The following is a 20,898-nucleotide window of genomic DNA, read 5'->3' on the forward strand; positions in this document are numbered from 1 at the left end:
ATTTGTAGCACCTCCTTCAGCTGCAGCTTGCTGGCTCTGGGCCTGCTGTCCTGTGTCCTCTCTCCCTGGAACACTCTTGGTCCTTCCCTTGGCCCAGCTACACACTGCCGAGCTCATGCTAAGCCAGCAGGGCTGGTCCTGTTGACCTGGAGCCCTCCTGGGCCCAGCTCTCAAGTTACCTGAGGTAAACAGGATGGGCGCTGTCCCCTGGGAACTAACTCTCCAGCAGGAGCTCAGCAGTCGGGACAGCCCGAGTCACTTGGCGATATTTAGTTTGAAACCTGGATGATGGAGACAATCAGTCCCTGAAGACAGTAAAGACTGTTTCATGCAGCAGAAATAGCCAGTGCAAGAAGCTTAGAGAGAGAGGAACAGATACAAGGTCATGTGGCTGGAGCATGATAAGAAAGTGGGTGAGAAGCCAGGTGTGGTAGGGCACAGCTGTAATCACTGCAAGTTTGAGGCCAGCCTGGGCTACATAGTGAGTTCAAGACCAGCCTGACCTACATAGTGAGATCTGTCTCAGAAAAATAAAAAGAAGAGGAAGAGAAGGAAGAAAAGAAAAAGAATGAGATGGAGAAACTAAACAGTAGAAGTAAAGAGAAACGGGAATGGGTCATCACAAGAATAAGAAGCCAACTGAGGGCAGGGTGTGTGTGTATCTGCAGCCCCTCAGAACCCAGCTGGGGGAAGCCTATTGGAGGGCTGAAATGCTTGTACAACCTTCTTTTTTATATCCTTCAGTATCCTCTTTCGGTTTCAGTTCTGGGCCAAAGGGAGCAACCCTCTGCATGTCTCCTGGACATAATTTGCCAGCTTTCCATTGTTCCGCCTCTTTTGTCATGCCCTAATCTTCTGCCTTATGGCAGTTGAGGCAGGAAGATCATTGCAAACTCAAGGCCAGCCTCAACTAAATTTGTAAGACCCTGTCACCACCACCACCAACAAAGGATCAATTTATAAAAGGGAAAAGATTCATTTTGGTTCATAGTTTTGGAGACTTTGGATCCACTGCTCTGGGGCGACGGTGTCCCTGCGCATCATGGTGGGAGTGCATGGTGGAGAGCCCTGTTTACCTCATGGCCAGATGCAAAAGAGAGGAAGAGATGAGGCTGGGATCTCAACACCCCACGTGAAAGAAAGACTTGCAATGAGGGTCCCTCCACCTCCCAACAGTACCACAGTACCAAGCTTTTAACACCTGGGCTCTGGGAGGGTACTTATCCAAACCACAGCAAGCTCTAAGGAAGAGCTGTGGAGCCTTGCCCAGCAAATTTTAGGGCATTACTCCTGAGAAGTAAGGGAAGGACGTGGGCAGAGTCTGGTCCCTCACACCCTCAGCACCTGTCTTGTCTTCCCAGATGGCAGTCAGGATTGGGGTCAGGTGGGCTAAAAGGCAGGTCTGCCTGGCTTCTGCAAAGCTTTCTTCCTTCTCCAGCTCTGGGATAGGCGGTCCCCCGCTGGGCTGTGCTGGGAGGGCGGGGCCTGCAGACACAAACATGCCCCGCCCCTCACACGCCTTAGTCTGGAGAGATGGATCTGCTGAGGCCCTCCTGAAGCCACCCAGGAGACTGAGCCTCTCACCCACCCACCCCCACTCCCTTGGAGTTCCAGGGGTCGTGGAGGTATCAGGACATCACCAAGCAAGGCAGGGGCGGTGTGTGGCAAAGGTTCTGAATCAAACAGACTTTAGTTCTAATGCCTGGCTGCCACGTACTATAAGTATCAATGCGACAAGACATTGAGTGCCTCTGGCACTTCATTCAATAGATTTAGTCCAGATTTAGTCTGTTTGGTTTAATTCCCTGAGAGCATACTCTGCCCCCAACTCTAGGCTGAATACAGAACTACAGTGAGGAAACCAGAGGGGATGCACAGTAAACATCTTGAAACAGAATCTTAGAGATTATTAAAAGACTTGTGGGTTGGGAGATTTTCACTGGTCAACTCTGGCTTGTGTGTGACCTGCCATCCCAGTTTGCCTGAGACTAAGGGATTTCATGGGACAGGGTACTTTTAGTGGCTAGGCTGGGCAAACCAAGATGCATTAATAATCCTAGATGGCGGGAGCAACTTAGTTCCTGCCCCGCAGAATAACACCTCTCGGGCTGGGGATTTAGCTCAGCGGCATAAGCGCCTGCCTTGCAAGCAGACAGTCGTGAGTTCGATCCCTGGTACCGGTAAAAATGAAAAAAGCTAAAAAAAAAAAAAAAAAAAAAAAAAAGAATAACACCTCTCCCACTGGACCTGGTCTTGGGGGGTTCTTGTCCCAGGCCCTGGATGGATTCCTGACCCAATCCAGAGCTATCAGCATCTTTCCCTTTTATTTGAACCTCAGAGCAAAGGTCAATACAGCCTAAATGAATGCCTAATAGTTCCTGCTCCCCAAATCATGGCAGGTGTTTGGATTCCTGTCATCTCAATTTGTTCTACAGCCTCTCCTTTGACTCTGAGGTACTCCTTGTGGTTTTCCGATAAGTTCATTTTTGGTTTATCTGAGTCAGGTCTGTAACTCACAATTGACTCTCCTCTTCTCTCTGTGTACATCAGTGAAAAGCTTCTGTGCACTGACAGTCCCAGTCCTGGCTACACAGCTTTTTTTTTTTTTAATCGGTACCGAGGATCGAACTCACAACCATGCGCTTGCAAAGCAGGCACCTATGCCGCTGAGCTAAATCCCCAGCCCAACAGCTCATTTTTTTTCATACTGGAGATTGAACCTAGGACCTCACTCATGCTAGGTAAGCACTCTAACACTGAAGTGCATCCCCAGGACGTTTTTGGTTTTATTTTGAGATAGAATGTGGCAAAGTTGAACTTCAGGCCTTTCTGCCTCAGCCTCCTGGCTAGCTGCATCACTACACCCAAGGTACCATATTTCTTTTTAAGCAACATACCATCCCCTATGAGCATATCTCTGGCCCTCAAAGTCTCCCTTCCTACCCTTCAGGAGATGCTGCTCATGTCTCAAACTATTATCTCATGTCTGTCTGTCCCTCACACCTCCTCCAGGATTCCCTGCCTCTTACAATCTCTGCTCAGCACCTTCTTCATCTGTTTCTGAGTCTTGAGTTAATGCTGCTGAAAACTGAAGGGAACTTCAGCAGGAGAGGGCCCCAAACTAATCCCTAAGTCCTTTTTATAAGGTTCCCATTCCTTTAATCTTTCAGAAATGGATGATAGATAGATAGATAGATAGATAGATAGATAGATACATAGATAGATAGATAGACAGATAGAAATAATCTCTCAAGCTGTGCAGGCCTAGTCTGATTGGGAATAATCTGACTTCACTGCCATCCTTTTCTGCAGGAGGCTACCCGGTTCTTTAGAGAGAGTTAGTCCAGGTCAGCTGGTGCCCCCCTTCCCTACCTTTCCCGCCAGCGGCCCCTGTGACAGTCTGACCTGATGAACCAAAGCCAAGAGTCAAGGCAGGAGGCAGAATCCAGGTCCCTTAACACTGAGGGGCTAAATTTTTTCTTTGAATCCCTCTAGAAGTGAAAACAAAGTGGCCTTAGGTGACTTACCCTCAATCTGTTCCCCCAGGGCCTCTGGCCTGCTGACTAGCGGGACCAGATGGCAACCTTGCGGGATTATCTCATTGTTTCTGCCTTTGCCTGGGCACCAGGCATCTTAAGAAACAACTTTGCTGTTTTCCTAAGGAGAGGTTTAATTTGGCTCACAACAACTCATCACCTTCTGACTGACATATCTGTGCGCGCCTTCTAGGTTTTTATATATTTTCTCATCCTATGACACTGCTGAAGGTACTGATCCAGTGCTGATTCACAGTTCCTCTCCTTGAGATGACAACTGACTGCCACCCAAAAGGAGGGAGGATGAGGGGAAGGGAGAGGCAGGGGAGAAAAATCAGGAGACGGAAGGAGCCAGATTGCTCCACATGGGAGACACTTGGCCACCAGCCGCTTCCCAGCCTTTGTGGAAGGTAGACATCTATAGTCCATAGGCCCCTGTCTGCAGCTCTGTACTGTCCTAAAATAATGCTTATCATTCACTTTAAACTTTGCCTTGGGGATGAGCAAGCACATTGATTTGAACTCACCTGTCGCCTGAGCCTTTCCCTGGCTAGCTCTGGGAAATTATCTTTCAAGCACTCTGACTAGATGGTTATTGTTCCCAATCAACTAATCAATTAGGGTTTATTGAGTGCCTAAATGGAGAACAGCGTGCCCTGTGGTACTTGGAGACGCAGGAGCGCAAGCTGTGTCTCTGTCCCTAGAGGAGTTTATGTGTAACCGCATATCAAGCTGTGTTTGTGGCCAGCCGGAAAGGCCCTCTGAGCAGGGCTTGCTGGGACGGGCATCAGGGTGTGACGAGTGTGGTAAAGAACTTTAAATAGGCCTTGGATCCTTCTCCTTGCCTGTCAAGGGTGGTGTTTCCATTCAACAAGAGGGTGCTAAAAGTGAGGAGAACAAGCTCAGGGGTTCTGGGAAGCCCTCAAGAATTGTTATCAGGCTCTAGTGGTTAGGGTGAAACCTTAAAAACCAATACATGGAGGCGGAGCAAGATGGTGGCTGAGAGCCCCCGAGACAGTGTCCCCACAGGCACACTGAGCTCAGTCACAATCCACGCACCACGCTGTCTTCAGAAGAGCTATGACACATAAAAATAAATGTTTATTTATGGAAGTATAAAAATAAATTTTTAAAAAAGTAATCATGAATTTTAAAATCAATAAAAATGTCAGTACTGTGGTTCCCCTTGGTGGGGGGCAGGACCAGTTAAAGGGTTAAACAGAACTGGAGGGGGATAGTTCTACCTGGCTTTTCCTTAAGCTAGTTACTTAACTTCTATCTCTCTCTCTCTCTCTCTCTCTCTCTCTCTCTCTCTCTCTCTCTCCCTGCTTTCTCATCCATTAAATGGGAACAACAGTCCCACAATCCATTTGGTGTTGCTAGAACCAAATACCAGAGGCTAGATAACTTATAAAGAAGGCTGACTTGGTTCAAAATTCTGGTGGCTGGAGGGTCCAAATAGCATGATTTCTGGTATCCTGGCAAGGTCTCCTTGGCTGTGTCATAATATGGCAGAGAAATGGAAATGGAACCAGCCATCAGTGGAGTGGCCTTGACTCATAACAACTCATTCTTTGGAGAACTAATTCATTTTTTCAAGACACAACTCTCTCCACAAGACCAGTCTTAATCCATTCACAAGGGTACATACTTAATACATTCACCTAGGCCCCAAATTTTGAAGGTTTCTTTACCTCAACAATGTCACACCGGGATCAGGCTTGGCGCACATGAACCTTTGGGTGACAGACCATATCCAAACAATAGCAGAGAGTACTTCACTCATGGGACTCCCAGAATAGTTACAAGTATCAACTGAGACCCTGACAAATGCTCTAGGAAGAACAAAATATTGTCCAAATGATCTATGAGGAGTCATGGTTCATTCATTACTGTGTCCTGAGCACCCAGCACAGCAGCTGAGGCATAGTGGGAGCTTAATAAGCATCTGTTGGTTGGACCAAGGAGCTGGCAGGTGTGATTTTGACCCCATAAAGGATAGTGCCCCACACATTATTCCATCAGATCCGAGGGCAAGGCTCCTCACCTCTCATTCCAGCTCCACCCCATTAACTGCCCTCTCTAGAGAGCCCTCTCCTGACTCTCTGGCCCCCCACTCAGAGAAGCAAAGATCAGAAACCAAAAGTTCACCCCAGGTCAGACAGCAGAGGCACAAGCTGTCAGCCCAGCTCCTCGGGTTTCACTAGCTTGGAGATGGCAGCCACAGCTTTTCCTTCCCTTCCCACTCCTGGCTGCCAGCGTCAGGTCCCAGGGGTCCTCAGCTGACAGAAAGCAGCACTCTGATCAGCTGAGAAGGGCACCCCATGCCCATATCCACCGCCAGCCAGGAGCTCAGGTGTCCTGTTGTCTCCTAGCCCAGCCTGTCCGCTGCCCTTGGCATTTGGTCCCAACAAGAGATTCCTCAGCCCATGCTGGGAGTCATTTCAAAGCTGCCCAAGCCTGGCCCATCAGCTAGAGGTTTCCAACAAAGGTTTCCTGTTTTCTTCACCCATGTCATTATCCTGTTGTGAGTTTCCAGTGGGCGAGATGACCTGCGAAGATCCCTCCTGAGTTAGGGGAGTGAGGTCTGTGATAATCCTTGCTTTGCAGCCCCTGTGATTTCTTATATGCTTGCTTGTATCTTTTCTCTGTCTTCTGCCTCTAAACATAAGCTCCAAAGGGCAGTGTAAGTTTCACTGTCTTCTCATCTCAGTGCTGGGGACTGTGCCTCACCCTAAGCTGGTGCTTAATGAATACATGTTGGATGAATAAATGAACAAATGAACCCCTTTGCAATGTTGTGGTAAACAATAAATGATATAGTAATTTAAAAAAAATAACCTACGGGTTTGAGGCTGGGGATTTAGCTCAGCGGCATAAACGCCTGCCTTGCAAGCAGGCAGTCGTGAGTTCGATCCCCGGTACCGACAAAAAGGAAAACGACAAAAATAAAAAATAAAAATAAAAATAACCTAGGCACATACCTATAAGCAATTGCCATGAGTTTGAAGCCACCCTGATCTATGCAGTGAGTTCAAGGTCAGTCTGGTCTACACAGCAAGACCTTGTCTCCAAGAACCACCCCCCCCCCAAAAAAAAACCCAATTATTATAGCTAGGTATGGTGGTAAATACCCCCAGTAATCTAGGAGCCTGAGGTTAAGAAGAGCCTCAGGTTTGAGCCCAACCTGGGTAATTAAGCAATTTAATGAGGCCCTGCCCCCCTCCAAAAAAATCTGGGCGTGGTATTCATCTGTAATCCTAGCAATCAGGAGGTGAGACAGGAGGATCACTGTGAGTTTAAGGATATGCTGGGCTACCTAGTGAGTTCAAGACCCGCCCATTTCAAAAGAAAAAAAGGCTTGGATCATGGTTCAGTATGACTGGGTTCACACATACACACACACACACACATACACACAAAGTGATTTTTAAAAATTACGCTAAAAGGCAGTAATTTTCATAGTCTCAAGATTAAAGCACACTTTTTTTTTTTTTTTTTTTTTTTTGTCTTTTTGAGACAAGGTCTTACTATGCAGTTCATGTTGGCCTTAGGCTCACTTTGTAGGCCAGACAGGTCTCGAACTTGCAATGATCCACCTGCCTCAGCCCCCCAAGTGCTAGGTTATAGGAGTGCACCATCACACCCGGCTAATGTACGCATTTTTCTGCCTTATCCATTTATCATTCATTCATTTACTTTTTTTTTTTTTTTTTGTCTTTTTGAGACAGGATCTCACTATGCAGTTCAGCTTGGCCTTGAGCTCACTTTGTAGCCCAGGCTGGTCTCCAACTCACTGAAATCCTCCTGCCTCAGCCTCCTGAGTGCTGGGATTACAGGCTTGAGCCACCACGCCTGGCTACATTCATTTACTTTTGCAACTGTTTTTGGCTCATAGAGAGATGAAAATTAGATAATCATGGAACCTGTGTGACCAGATGATGAAATAAAGGACATAGCTCCAGGAACATCTTTAATAGGAGAATTTGACCTAATCAGAGAGGTCAGCAAAGGCTACCAAGAAGTCACAATCACACTAAAATCTAAAAGCAGATAATTACAGCCACACATGCTGATACAAAATCTATAATCCCAGCAATTGGGAGGCTGAGGTTATAGGATCAGCATGAGTTCAAATCCAGCCTGGACTACAAAGTAGGTTTAAGACCAGCCTGAACTACACATTGAGACCCTTAAAAAACCAAAAATAAGGAAAAGGAAAGAAAGGAAGGAAGAGATTTCCTGTATACAAGCCAAAATTGGGTGAGGGAGATTACCATTACAGGGCGGGGCATGGAGTGAAGCTTAGAGCAGGCAGAAGCAGGCTGGGCCAAGCCTGCAGCCTGACCTGGCCAAGCACCTGTGAGGCCAGAGCAGCAAGAGCAGGCCAGTGGCATCCATGTGAATGGAACCTGCCCTTGGCAGATGTCAGCTCCTCCAGGAGTCCATATCCAGCCCCCAAAGTGAACTAAGGACCTTTCTTTGTCATCATGGGGACCCAACTGTGTGTGTGTGTGTGTGTGTGTGTAGGTTTATGCTCAGGACCTTATGCCTGTGGAGCAAACACTCAATGACTGAGCTCTACCAGCCCCAGTCCTTCCTTATCACGCAGTGTATTAGAGCTACTCAATGATCTATTTTCTTGATTTCCCTATCTTGTGGTTTGTGAGCCTCATGAAAGCAGAGAGCTTAGGGCCTGGGATATAGCTCAGCTGCACAGCGCCTGCTTGGCAAGTGTGAAATTATAAATTCAATCCTCGGTACAAAAAAGAAAAAAGAAAAAAAAGAAGAGAGCCTGGCTATTGGTTCTGCGGCATCCAGTCCTAACGCAGTGCTTCAGAGTGCTTGATAAGTGAATGCATGAACAACTAAATGAATGGAATCCTGCAGATCAGAAACACGGTGGACAGGTGTATGGAGCTCTAATCTTCAGGACGCCTCAGCTGAGTGCTGGGCTGCAGACTAGTGTTTGGATGAGGGTTTCTGCCGGCCTGGGTAGAGAAGGGGCCAGAACACTGGAAAAAAGAAAGATCAGAGGGTGCCATGAAATTAGTGTCACACAAAGGAAGAAAGGACTTAAGGTGCCATTCTCAGAAGGAAGGAGAGAGGGCAGTCTCAAGGGAGATTTGTTTACCAGATACTGAACAAAACTCCAACCAGAAAAGCTGCATGGGTGTGTAAGGGTGAACAAGGATCTGGTAGTGTGTTTAGTGGATGCTTATAAATTATGTGGCAAGCATTTTTCTAAGTGTTTTGCAAGTATTAAGCCAATTAAATCTTCATGGCAATTGGACAAAGCATTTGACTATTACTAATCCTATCACAAATGAGAAAACTGAGGACCAGAAAGAAAAGTATACACACCCTGTCCAACCTCAGGACATGCAGCTAATAAGTGACAAAGTCAAGTTTGGAACCCAAGAAGTTGGGCTGCTTCCCCACACTGTGCCACCCGCTGGCCAGCCCTTGCTCTGCTGCTCATGCAAATTTTTAAAGCCCTCCTAACAGGGAAATTTGATTCTCCCCATTTTGTAGATGAGAAAGCGGAGATGCAAAGAGTCTGCCGAAGCCCGACCAGTGGATAAATAGCAGAGCCGGGACCCACCGTCACAGCCACCCTTGCTGTCTTGGTGCCTTCCAAATGCTCACAGCTGAGCCTCATGCCCGGGTCCCCTCCTCTGCCACTCCCTGTGCATCTTGGGAAGCTCAGCCAAGGCCCAGCAGATGGTCCTGCTCCGCGTGCATTCCTGACTCAGCTGCCCACTCTTGAGGCCTCTGCGTCCCATGCCAGCCCCGAAGCTCTGCCCCACCGTGATAGAGACAGGGACAATATCCCGACCTAGCACGGGACTAGGAACAACTCAAACCATCAGCAACTTTCTGGGAAAAAATAAGTGCAGCTAAAATCTATTTATACATACTGATGGGCAGGAAGGCGCCAGTGTGACCTGCGGAAAGGTTGTTCAAGGAGGCAGGAGTCAGCATCTGGGCACCTCAGTGTGCTGTGAGGCCATGTCTCACAGCAGAATGCTTCTTTGGTTCTGTCCATCCCTGCCCTCTTGATCCACCCCTTGGATTGCTCCTTTTATATAGTGACTGGCAGGCTCAGGAAAAACCTGAAACCAGAGGGAAAAAAATTGGGGGAGGGAAGGGTTTCACTGTGTTGCACTAGCTGGTCTTGAACTCCTAAAGCTCACTGTTCACTCGCTCAACCTTAAGAACCTGACTCAAGGCATCTGCTATAGGTGCCAGATATTCACTACCTCTTCCGGGGAAACTATACCATGCCTCAGTTTCCCCATATGTAAAGACTGATGCTCCTAAGCTCTAGTACAGAAGGAAGCCTTTCCCAAGAGAATAACAGAAAAGATTTCTATCTGTGGGTTGAGATAGGCAACTAGGAATGGGGTTTGACTTTTACCACCAGACAGATTAGAGTTCTGAATCTCCTTCTTCCTGTTTATGTGACCTTTGATAAATTCCCTACTGTTGGTCAGCTTTGGAAATAATAACCAACCCTGTCCTCAAAACAGTCCTCTGAGATAGGTGACACATCTAGCCACAATTTATAAGCAAGAAATGGGGCATAGGGTGGCAAATAAACTTGCCCAAGGTCACACAGCTGGTAAGTGGCAGAGTCAGGATTCAAGCTGAGGTGTCCTGGCCTGTGCTCCTGACCACTGCACCACACACAGTGCTGCTTCCTATAAAACCTGCAAGAGCAGCATTCAGGTCCCAGTTCTGCCAGTAACTTGGAGCACGGGCACACTTGAGCCTCAACAGTAACGGGAGGGTGAAGACCTTGACGCTCCACTGCACAGCACTGTCTTAGCCTCTGAGATGTTTCAGAGAGCACGTGATCTGCCTGCCAGCCCAGGGGGCTGGGGGCGCTTGGGCAACTGTTTCCCCCTGCTCCCACTCGCCATTTCCTGCACCCTTGCCTTGTGTTCAAGCATCAGGAACAGGGAAAAAGCACCTTTCCCAGGGTCTCCTGAGCACCTGCAATGACCCCGTTCTAAAGCTAAAAAACTGAGAGGTGGGCTTCTGGCCAGTGTGGATCACATCCACCCGAGTCATGTATTCCCTCAGTAGCGTTCACTGGGCCTGGGCTGCTGGTAGCTCCTCTAGAAAGGATTCTCTCAGCAAGACAGGTGCACTTTAGGGTAATTTGGAAACTCAGTATTGGAAAGGACAAACAGACCAGGCATGGGACAATCCTGTGTTCAGCACTTCTAACAGAGCTGGCTCATGTGACCCGGTGATGCCAGCTTGCCCCCTCTTAGGACAGCGTGAGCTCTTCCCAGTGGACAGAAATGGTGAGCCATCAGAAGTTGGGCTGCTACCTGACTCTCTCAGATCACCTCAAGGGCCTAGTCTCACCCTTTGGAGGGTCACATACCATGCTTCTCTCATGGGACAGATTTTCACGGGACCTTTGAAGAGAATCACTGTGTCCCTGCCAACTCTTCTACTCTCTAAATGAAATATTCCTGTTTCCACTAATTCTATGTTTTAGGCCCAGGCACTAAGGCCTCTCCCTTACCGACCCTCTTCCTGTTCCCAGCATGTTCTAACGGCTTCACAGGAATCCCGACTCAGGATCCCTTTTTGTATACTCTGCTCAGTGTCCAGCCCTCATGCTCAAAAGCCACTTCTCTTGTCTGTCTCCCTTTGTTGGCCCTTCCTTCCTTGACCCTCTCTGACTTACCAGGTTTCTTTTTAGAAGCTGCAGCCTCCCTACCTGACTATGCATATGGTCATCCCAGGGGCAGCCTAGGGTCACCTAGGACTCAGCTCCCAAGGCCAATTGATTGGCTAAGAGGGTGGCTGTAAATGTAACATGCTCCAGTCAACTCACTTCTTGAGATTTTTGTATTTGATTACCTCTCTGATGACTGAAATGGTAAGATACATAACTCAGCATCTAATAGGAGCCATCTCTGTCAAGACAGAACAGACACTGCTATGAAAATCAATGAATTCTGAACATGAGTGATTTAATGAAACAAAAATGTAGTTCTTACTCATGAAAAGTTTAACAGGGTTGGATAGGTCTCCTAGGAAGCGTTCATTCCTCCAAGTGGAGATCCAAGGACCTAAGATCCTGCCTTTTTTTTTCCCTGTGAGACAAGGTCTCACTGTGCAGAGCAGGCTGGCCTTGAACTCATTATGTGACTCAGGCCAGTCTCAAATTTGTGGTGGTCCTCCTGCTCCATCCTTCTGAGGGCGGGGGTCACAGGTATGTACTACCATGCCATAGATAGTGCCATTCTGAGGCACCACCATCACCTTCTATTGCAAGGAAGCAGGTGGAGGGAAGGGGGTGGTCAAGGCTTGAAAAAGGCTCAGCTGCTCCGGACAGCCACGGCCTGAAAGTGACACAGTCACTTCTACCCGTAAACAACAGTCAGATGTCAATCCGTAGCCTCATCTAACTGCAGGGGAGGCTGGGAGATGTTGTCTTTCTATGTGCTGAGGAAGAAGAGAAAAAGCAAAACTTGGTAAAACTAAAGATGGAAAACTTGCTTTTTTTTTTTTTTTCCTGCTTGTCAAAAGCTGACTATACCAAAAGAAAAGTGGCCACAGTCAGAAGATGCATGAGTTGGGAGAAAGGTCCCAATCAGAACTGCCTTCTCCAGGATATCCTTTCAGGGCATTCCTCTTGTACTCAGCTGATTTTGTCTTATTTTTGGCCACTTACATACAAATGAGAACTATCTAGGTAATAAAATCTTTGTCTTACTATTATAATCCTAGTAATGCAGACTAATTTTTTATACAAGTGTGTCTTATTTATTTCACTAATGGGTATGGTCTCAAGTTGCATCCATTTACCTATAAAATTCTCCAGTTTATTCTTTGTGGCTGAGTAGTACTCCATTGTATAAAAATGCCACATCTTTTTTTATCCAGTTGATGGACATTTGGGTTGTTTCCAAGATTTAACTTTTACAAATTGTGCTTCTATAAACATAGGTGCCCATATATCATCCTGTATGATGTTTTTAATTCCTCTCGGAAAATATTCAGAAGGGGAATAGCTGGCTTGAATGGGACCTCTAATCCTAGTTTTCTGATTTCCACAGTGGTTGAACCAATCTGCATTTCTACTAACTGTGGAGAAGAGTTCCTTTTTCCCCATATCCCCTCCAGCATTTGTTATTGCTTGATTTCTTGATCATAGCCATTCTTTCTGGGGTGAGTTGGAATCTCAGTGTTGTTTTAATTAATGCAGGCTAATTATACTCCTTTTTAATACCTTTTTATTGAAATGCTATTAATTCAAATCTCCTTGCTAAGTTTGTGGTCCCCTCCCATTTCATATATTGCAACTCCAACCCCTAAGTGATGGTTTGAACATATGAGGCCTTTTTGATGTGCTTCAGTCAAAGGATAAAACCTTGGTGATGGGATATTTGCCCCTAGGAAAGAGGTCTGTGAGAGCCCCCTTGTTCCTTCCAACAGGAAAGCAGACAGCAAGAAACTAGAGTCTTTGAACCAGGAAGTGAGACACAGAATTTCCTGGCCCCTTCTGAACCTCCAGAACCATGAAAAATAAATCATCATTGTATTTGTAAGCCCCTCGGTCTGTGGTGTTTTGTAGAACAGTCTGAATGGACAGAGGTACTCCCATCCTGCTGTTCCAAGTCTAATTCCAGGGTCAGCCAGATAGTCAGTATCTCAGACTGCAGAGTTTGGCCCTGTAGAATTGCTTGACTCTGTGGTTGGAACACACAAGTGGCCCTAGATGATAGAGAGACAAATGAATGTAACCATGTCCCGATAACTCTTCCTTTTAGAAATATAAGAAGATGCTGGGACTATAACTCAGGGGCAGAACACATGCAGTGTGCTCAAGGCCCTGGCTGCAACCCCAGGCCTGCGAAACAAAATCGGCAGAGGGCTGGATTCACACACAGACTGTGGTGTGCAAACTCTGGTCTAGTCAGTCTCCATACATCTGAGTTTAGGTTTCTAACTTCTCCCAATTAACCATAATCCTGTTAGTGCCTGCCCAACCTTTAAGACAGCAGCATATTTTTGAACTCTGACACGCTTTCCCAGTATGGCAGTTTGCATTATGTGCACACTGAATGAGCTTCAGTCGAGTCTTAAGGACTCGTCAGATGGATGAGCAGGCCCTGAAGATGGACATGGGCAGCCCCACACTCAGCAAAGGGGTACCCTGAAGAGGCCAGGGCTGCAGAGGGTGGAGACTTGAAAGGACATCACCCAGATCACAACCTCTGCTGTCCTGCCCGCTTCTCCTGCAGTTCTCAGAGTTCAGGTTCCCAGAGGAGATCTAGATCAGAGTGGGGCAGGAGGGGGAGACCATTGGCTTCCCTGAAAAATTCCTTTACTCAACACCCATTACGATGAACCCCATGGCCTCTAACATTTTCTAGGGGCACTTTCCCTGGCTTAGAGCTGCAGAATCCCATTCTTAGCTCTGAGCAGACCTTAGCAAACATCAAGTTCAGCTGCCCCAGTTTACAGATGAGAAAACTAAAATCGAAGAGGAGACCTCCTTGTCCGAAGGCACAGAGGCCAACCGTGGAAGAGCCAGTTTGACTTGGTGCTTTGGTTTGACTATTTGTCTCCTCCAAAACTCATGTTGAAATTTAATTGTCATTGCAATCAAGGTAAGAGGTGGTGCCTATGAGTGTATAAAACTATGAAAGCTCCAGCTTCATGGATGAATTTAAACCCTTTTGAAAGAAATTTCATGGGAGACTTCTGGGAAAATGGCAGAGCAGTGAGCAGCAGAGAAAGAACCTCTCCAAGTTTTGGTGTCCAGACCCTGGGATATAGCAACATGAGGAAGAGAAGGAGGAGAAAAGTGGGTCTCATGGACACAGGAAGGGTCTGGATTGAGACTTGAAGCCCCTGGCAAGAGAGAATTCGGGAATCCAGCAAAAATGAGAAAATCAGGCTTTTGTTTCTTGCACCACCATGAATAGTCACCCCTGGGCCAGGCCACCCTGCCTTGGAGCCGGCTGACTATGGACTGAAACCTCCACAAACTGCCATGTCCTCACAGAGATTTTGAGTACTCACAAGAAACTCAATGAGACCCTTGATGAAAATTTCAAAAACTTTCATAAGGAGATCATCCATGAGCTGGAGAAGAAAACAAATCTTGACGTAAAATATATAAATGCAACTTTGAAAAAGATATCAAGCAGAACACAAGAGCAAATTAGATTCTTTGAAGAAATCTCAAGCCGAATTGAAGATCAGAAGGCAAAGTCAAGGAGAATGGAATGCACTAAAATATGAACACAAAGAAATTGAGTATGTAGAGACTGTTACTTCTCACCAGAGTGAAATCCAGAAATTCATTGCAGATGGTGGCAAAGAATTTCTGCTTGAACAGAAAAGATGATTCTGCTTTCTCATGGACAAACACTGTAGCTTTGCAAATCCCATACATGGTTACCACTTACAGTCAGCAGAGTTACTTCATTCCAAACCACCCAGGTGGCAGGAAACCTGTTGTGATGCCACCACAGTGCCAGGGAAAGTGATGAACATGACAGAAGAAATAAGGGCTCCAATCTCTATCCCAGTACCTCAGCCATCACCTAGGATCAAAACAAGCAACACGGGTGAGAAAGATTATGATTGCCTTTCTAACTAGTCACTAAAGATGCCTCCAGCAACTTCAGCCAAAGATGATAACAGTCCTTTGATTGATACATTCAATAACCCTGCAACAATTGCACAGAAATCAGAAAAGATAAATAATTCAATGGACACTTCAGAAGACGCCAGTTTACAGCCATCAGTTTTGGTTGCCACTGGACTGAACGTGATGAAGAAGCAAAAAATCAAGACCATTTTCCCACACACTGCCGGTGCCAACAATCCCTTACTCAGCTTTGCACAGGGCGATGGCATCATGCCTGTCTCGGCTGGCTCTATGGGGAGCACGATGGCACCAAAGCGAAGGGCTGGATCCCGTCATCATATACAAAGATGCCAGAAGGAAATGTGAAGGAACCTTGACCGTGCCCACACCAAGCCCTGCCCCAGTGAGAAGCATCAGCACCGTGGACCTGTCTGAGAAGAGCAGCATCCTCATCCTCCAGCCTGATGACCAGGAGTGTGTGTCCATGGGGCTATTGCCAATAGCCAAGCAAATGTTGCCAAAAACACATCTACCTTCAAAGCCTCGGCATCTAAACCAGGACTGTGTCTCTCTTAGTGATGCAAATGGGACCACCAACCCGCCTTTCCTCGTTGGGGAAAACCCCTTTGTTACCGTGAAGCTCTGACCCACAGTGACAAATGACCAATCAGCACCCATCATCCAGTGAAGATGCCAAGGATTCTTCTGGTTCTTCTACCATTCAGTTCTTGCTGGCAAAATGATAAGTATCCGTTGTGTGACAAGTTCTGGGACTGTTGGAATCTTTGCCAGAAGATACCTGATGTTCAGTGTATCCTACTTGAGCAAATCACTGCATTTTCTCAACTTAACATAATTGGGCATACACATTTCTGTCAAGATAAATAATAGTTTAATGACCAGTTCAATAATTTAAAATATTTCCTTCTTGCTCTATCTAAAAATAGTAAATTTGATTGCAACCCCTCCCCCGCAAAAAAAAGAAAAGAAAATCAGGGATGGCAGCCCTGCTGGACAGGGGGAAGCAGCAAGGAAGCCCCCTGCTCCCCCTACCCATGAGCAACTGTGGGGGACACACACAGGCTGGGATTCTCATAACCGAAGCAGGGAAGCAACCTGACATTTGTGTTATTTGATTGACTTTGTAGGCCTGGGGCTGATAGTCTGAATAACTATTTAGAGGACAACAGTATGCATTAGAGGAATGGTTGTGAATTGTGTACTGTCCTATCACCGTTTTGTTTCATCTTACTGTTCTATGTCCTTTAAAATAACAAATAAAAGTAAAAATAAAAAAAGAAATTTCATGGTTAGCTTTGTTTTTCTGCTGTTGAGGGGGAGTAAGGCACCATCTTGGAAGCAGAGACTGGGCCTGCCTTGTGTACTAAACCTGCAAGGGACTCAATCTTGTCTTTCCTCCCGAACTGTGTATTCTTTTTTTTTTTTTTTTTTTGGTATCAGGGATTGAACTCATGACCTCACGCTTGCCAGCCAGGCGCTTATGCTGCTAAGCTAAATCCCTGGCCCCTGAGCCTCTTTTCTTTATAATAACTACGCTATCTCAGGCATTCTTCTACAGTAGTATAAAATGGACTAAGAATTTCAGGCAGGACCACATGGCAAGACTCTATCTGAATAATAATAATAATAATAATTAATTAAGATTCTTTATAACCACTAGATGTGGTAGTACATGTCTGTTACCTTAAAATACTTGGTAAGACAGGAGGATTGTGAGTTCAAGGCCAGGCTGGGCAACTTGACAAGACTCAGTCTGAAAAACAAAACAGGAGGCTGGAGGTTTAGCTCACTGGCATAAGTGCCTTCCTGGCAAATGCTAGGTCATGAATTCAATCCCTGGTACCAAACAAAACAAAACAAAAGTTAGTAACTCAGTGTAGCCCTCCCCCTTCCTGGAGGCCAGGAAGTGAGGCTGAATGTTCTAACTCCATTCACCATTTGTTCTGCTTGGTGACTTCACCGGTGACTACTTCACCCTGGAGTTATCTACCTGGTAGTGCTACTTTATTTGCATAAACTCAATATGTGAAAGGAGCTTTTATATGAACAACAAAAGACATTACTATTTCTCAGGAAATTCCAAGAGTTTTAGGAGCTCTGTGCCAAGAATCAAAGTCAAAGACCAAGCATCTGTTTGTATTGTATCACACTAACTTAACAGAATTCCTAAAGCAGCTAGGATACTTCTAGTTTAGAAACCAAAAAACACAGCTTACCATACTCACTATTAAAGAAGAGGATATTCTTTTCCTAGCACCTGTTCATCCCTCTGGACAAGGGCCTTATCCAGGCCAGAATATCCCTGCATCCCTACCAGGGACCGCACATGACTACCTGCCCTTCCCAGAACCCTGGGCCTCCTGCCATCACTTGTGCCGGCCATCGGCTTGGAATGTCTCTTCCTCTTCCTGTCAAAGTTGAATCTGCACTGGTTTTTACTTTTTAGCTGGAAGAAATAGTTTTACACTATGTTATGATTTGAGTCCCGGTGTACCCGCAAAGCCTCATGCAATCTTAGGCTTTTTTGGTGGAGGGTGAATCTAGAGTTTGTGACTGATTCATGGTGTAGTGCTGGGTGTGAGTGATATGCCAGCTCCAGGGCAGGCAGACTACATACAATATAAGGGCCAGAAATAGGCTTGTCTCTCACTCCCTTGTTGCTTTGCTGTCTTCTGCTGCCAAGAACTGTCACTCTTCCACCATGTGTCACCCTGCTAGAGCCAGCTGACATGGACTGAAACCTCCATAAACTGTGAGCTAAATAAACTTTTCCCCTTTTAACTTTGGGTGTTGGATATTTTGTCTCAGCAACAAGAAAAGTGACTAAAACACACTATTCAGAACAAATGGGACATTCATAATGTGTGATTTTCATCCCATTTTTGACACTAGCCAACAAATTCTTCACTACAAAAGTTGGAAGGGTACTTGCCTGCCTCCTCTCGGTCCCTTCACCTGGGGCCATGTTTGTGGTCAAATCTAGAGCTGCCTTCTCTGTGAAGCCCTGTCCTCTCCCCAGGAAGAATGAACTTGTCTGGGCTCCGAATGCTTGTTTACAGCCTATTTGCCAGAAGAGGAGGCTGCAAGCTTCCGGCTTGTTTATCTTTGCCCAAAGCAGTGTCTGACACATCATGTAGGCCAACCAAACACTTGGTCCTGATTACAGGAGAGAGAAGTTAACCTAATTAAACAAGAACCAGGTCAGAGCACAGAGGAAAACAGGAAGTGCAAGCAGGACCAGGGCTCGGTGATAGTCTTCTTTATTTGCAGAAGCTTTTACTTATCCTGCACCTGGTTCCAGTTTACTCTGCCTTCCGCCTAGTGGACCCATCAGCCAGTGCACGTATGCATACTTTTTCTATTAATAGATAAAACTCAACATGACAACTCCCAAAATAACTTCCTCTTCAAGGTCAGTGGAAGGCCACAGAAGCACCGTACTGGTCAACCCAATGAAGTAGTGGGTGGGCTCTGGCTCCTACCCTTGAGGACAAAGATGTGGCAACGTGTTGGCAAGGCCACATTATGACTTGTCTGAGTCTCACACACATGCCTTTGTGAATTCATACTTCTTAAAAGTATATTTTAAATTATATTTTATGACCACATTTGCATAAAGACAAACAATATACAAAGTTTATTGACTGTTCTATATTCTCATTATTATATCTGTCATCTTCTAATTTTAAGATACATTAAAATTAAGTGGGGCTCTAAAAATTAAGGACCCACATCAGTCTGGGTTCCCCAGAGGAACAGAACCAATGGACGGGGGATATACACCCTGTGTGTGTGTGGAAGCTGAGAAGGGCTGCAATCTGTACTTGGCAAGCTGGAGACCAAGGTCATTCAATGGCAGTTCTAACCCAAATCCAGGTCCAAAGGCAGAAGAAAACTAAGTCTCATATCAAAGACAGTCAGGCAGAGAGAACCTGATTCTCCCTTTCTCCACTTTTTTGTTCTTTTCAGGCCTCCAACAGATTAGATAATGCCTGCTTACTATAGGGAGGGCTACCTGCCTTACTTGGCAAGGTTGCAAATATTAATCTCATCCAGAAAGATCCCTCACAGACACTTTTCATTGTTGGGACCAAATACCTGACATGCACAACTTCCAGGAAAAAAAAGGCTTATTTGAACTCACAGTTTCTGGGGTTTCAGTCTATTGTCAGGTGGCTCCAAGGCAGAAATGGCCTGGTAGAGGCCGTTTTCACCTTACGGCAACCAAAAGCAGAAAGCCAAAGCAAAAGAGCCAAAGAGAAGGGGCCGGGGACAGGAATACACCCTGTCAGGTAACACCCCCAAGGGACCCGTGACCGAATGGCACACTTAGCTAGGAACTCATCAGTGCACTGATACAAGATCCAATCACCTTTCAAAAGCCCACCTCTAAGCGCAGGAGACTTCTAGGGGGACATTTTATAGTTAAACCATAACAAATTTACGGAGTAATGTTCAACCAAGTATCTGGGCAGTCCAATTAACACATGGACACAAACCTCACAAGGTCCTCGGCACTGGATTGGAATTGGAAAAGTTGGCCATATACATTAGTGAGTAGATAATAAATATTCCTTTCCTTTGATTTATCACTTTTACGAGGAGATGGCTAAATATGCAGTAGTTGGGGCTGGGGATTTAGCTCAGTAGCATAAGCGCCTGCCTTGCAAGCAGGCAGTCGTGAGTTCGATCCCCGGTACCGATAAAAAAGAAAAAGACAAAAATAAATAAATAAATAAATAAATAAATAAATATGCAGTAGTCATTTGGTTTTATACTTTGTATCTTCAAATAAAGCCCAGTGCAGTGATGCAAGCTTGTAATTCTAGCACTTTAGGAGGCTGAGGCAGAAGAATCACAAGTCCAGGCTTAACCTGGATAAGTTAGTGACTTAGTGAGACCCTGTCTCAAAATAAAAAAAAAAAAAATTTAAAGAGAGATTGGGAGCCCAGTGTGTGGCACACGTGTGTGATCCCAGCACTCGAGACAGTGCTGGGGCTGAGGCTGGAATGTCCCTGCGAGTTCGAGACTAGCCTGAGCTACAAAGTAAGCACATGGCCAGCCTGAACTGTGTAATGAGACCCTGTCTCAAAAAGATAACAACAGAAAAAAAACGGGAAGGATTAGCTCAGTACAGAGACCCCTGGTTCAATTCCTAGCACATTCCCCCAAAGTTGATGTCCCATTTTATTTTTTATCTTCAGTGTTCTTGGAATATTGGCCCTCTACTCAAAGAAAAGGGGTGGAGAAAAGGCAAGTTCTAAGGCCCTCAGTGTGAGAAACTAACGCACTGCAACAGGATGGATACTCTGGCTTCTTTCGCGGCCTTCACTTGACCCTGCCTGTGCAGATGGAGGAAGCAGGGAGCCCGTCGAGTCAGGCACAGGGGTGGGAGAATCCGGAGAGCAGGGAGCAGCCAGCTGGCGGTGCCGTCCCTACCCCAGCACAGCCCAGGAGCCCGGCAAGGTGAGGGGGCAGGAAGTGCACAGCTGAGTCTCCGAGGAAATCCTGCCACCCACCCGTGTATTTGAATCACAGACCACTGTCCACGGACTAAGGAACACTGCATGCGAACTTACATCCACATCAAGTAGCTCTGATCTTTGAGAATACACATGCTTACCCAGCTTCAAACAACCCAGGCCTCCTGCCATGTTTTTAGGTTGTTTTGTTTTTGAGATGTGTTGTCATCAGCAACACAATAAAGAA

The 20,898-nt window shown here is 46.1% G+C and overlaps 1 pseudogene; it reads left to right on the forward strand.

Annotated features, from left to right (window-relative positions):
• Positions 1-14,564: 14,564 nt before the first annotated feature.
• On the forward strand, positions 14,565-15,856 carry LOC100735938 (brain-specific angiogenesis inhibitor 1-associated protein 2-like protein 1; annotated as a pseudogene).
• Positions 15,857-20,898: the final 5,042 nt, after the last annotated feature.

This window comes from Cavia porcellus, unplaced genomic scaffold (genome assembly GCF_034190915.1).
Source record: "Cavia porcellus strain 051 isolate PalLab524CR breed Dunkin Hartley unplaced genomic scaffold, mCavPor4.1 scaffold_31, whole genome shotgun sequence".
Lineage (NCBI taxonomy): Eukaryota > Metazoa > Chordata > Mammalia > Rodentia > Caviidae > Cavia > Cavia porcellus.